The sequence below is a fragment of the Megascapheus bottae genome, chromosome 10 (assembly GCF_031878675.1).
Source record: "Megascapheus bottae isolate mThoBot1 chromosome 10, mThoBot2.hap1, whole genome shotgun sequence".
Taxonomy (NCBI): domain Eukaryota; kingdom Metazoa; phylum Chordata; class Mammalia; order Rodentia; family Geomyidae; genus Megascapheus; species Megascapheus bottae.
In genome coordinates this window covers 41,926,321-41,928,591 of record NC_143518.1, presented here as the reverse complement: position 1 = coordinate 41,928,591, position 2,271 = coordinate 41,926,321, and positions in this window count along the sequence as shown.

Below are 2,271 nucleotides of genomic sequence, written 5' to 3'. Positions count from 1 at the left end.
CTAGCCTTGAAAAAGTCCAAGGACAGTGCTCAGGCCCTGAGCTCAAGCCCAGGACTGGCAAAAAAAAAAAAATCTAAATATATTAAATGTCCTTGTCACTGAAGTGTAGATTATTTTTCTTTTATGTGATAGTGGGTATTGAACCTCAGCGTAGGCTTGGTACTCTACTAGTTAAGCCATGTTTCTAGTACTTCTGCATTATTTTGTGTGCCTGTGCTGATACTAAAACTTGAACTCAGGGCCCGGAGCTCTTGTTGAACTTTTCCCCCAAGGCTGGTACTCTACCACTTGAGCCACAGCCTACTTCTGTCTTTTGGCGGGTTAATTAAAGGTGAGTCTCTTGCATTGGTCTGCCAGGGCTGGCCTTCTTTTTTTTGGTCAATCAGGGGGCTTGAACTCTGGGTCTCGGCACTGCCCCTGAGCTCTTCAGCTCAAGGCCACCATCCTATGCCTTGAGCCACAGCCCCACTTCCCATTTTCTAGTGATTAATTGGAGATAAGAGTCTCACACTTTGGTCCCTGCCATCCTCCTATCTTAGCCTCATGAGTAGCTAAGAGTAGCTCATGCGTGGTGGAGCCACCTTAGGGCCGGCTTAGGGCTGGCTTTAAAGCTCAATTGCCAGGTCTCAGCCTTCTGGGAGGTAGGATTATGGATCTGAGCCACTTGCACCTGGCTGATATTTTAGTGTCTTATAGTGTATTCCAGGCTGGACCTGAACACAAGACCCTTCTGTCTCTATATCTCAAATGCTTGCAGATATGAACTATCTCTCATATTTAATAACAAGAAAGCCTTAGGGAATGTGCCACCCACCTTCACTGTTGGTTGGGAAAATTCCCTCTGTAATTTATCACTCCACTCACTTTGACCTCTTCTCCATTTCCGTCCTTCTTGCCTCGTCATTCCAACTCTGAAATATCCAGCAGCGTTTAAACTACAATGTCCAACGCTGCCAGCTTACTCACTAACATCTTTTACTTCTAGTCATCTGCCCTTTGACCTACACCAGAGCCTTGCCCAGATTATCATACTTTTTTTTTTTTCTGGCCAGCCCTGGGGCTTGAACTCAGGGCCTGAACACTATCCTTGGGCTTTCCTCAAGGCTAGCGGTCTACCACTTGAGCCACAGCACCACTTCTGGCTTTTTCTACGTATGTGGTACCGAGGAATTGAACCTGGGTCTTTGTGCATGCTAGGCAAGCACTCTACCACTAGGCCACACTCCCGGCCTTTCAGGCTTTTTCTCTGTATGTGGTGCCAAGGAATCCAACCCTGGTCTTTGTGCATGGTAGGCCAAACCACGGGCCAAACTCTGGCCTCATATATCTTCTTAAGCCTTTTTTTTTTTTGGTGGATCATGAGGCTTGAACTCTGGGCCTTGGCGCTGTCCCTGAGCGCTTCAGCTCAAGGCTACCACCTTAAGCCTGTGCCCTAAGCCTGTGCCCCACTTCTCTTGGTCAGGCCACTTTGTTTTCATTTATCTTTTTAATTTCTGGTCAGTTGTGGGTCTTGAACTCAGTGCCTGGACACTGTCCCTGAGCTCTTTTGTTCAAGATTAGCCCTCTACCACTTTGAGCCACAAGTCCACTTCTGGTTTTCTCTTTGTTAATTGGAGTTGGGACTTTCTTGCCTGGGCTGGCTTTGAACCTAGGTTCTCAGAGCTTAGCCTCCTGAGTAGGTAGAATTAATAGGTATAAGCACCAGTGCTCCACTATAGCTATTTGTGTGTGTGTGTGTGAAGAGAGAGAGAGAGAGAGAGAGAGAGAGAGAGAGAGAGAGAGAAAGAGAGAGAGAAAGAGAGAGAGAGAGAGAGAGCGCGCGCGCACGCACTAGTTCTAGGGCTTGAACCCAGGACCTGAGCACTATCCATGAATTTTTGTGCTCAAGGTTCCTGCTTTACTTGGGTCACAGATCCACTTCTGGGTTTTTGATGATTAACTGGAGATGAGTCTCTGGGACTTCTGCCCAGTCTGGCTTTGAACTCTGATCCTTACATCTTAGCATCCTGACTAGGTAGGATTACAGACGTGAATCACTGGTGCCCAGTTTCAAACACCTTTCTATAATATGTATTTTCTAGTTCCCCCTTTCCCCCACCTATCCTGCTATCAGAGTTTGAACTCAGGGCATCAAGCTTGCTTGTTCAGTTGGTGTTCTCCCACCTGAGCCATGCCTCTAGCCTGGCTTTGTGCTGGTTATCTTGGAGAGAGATTCTCAGAGATCTTTTGTCTTACCATTAGTCCTTATGCATTTGGTTATTTTTTCAGATA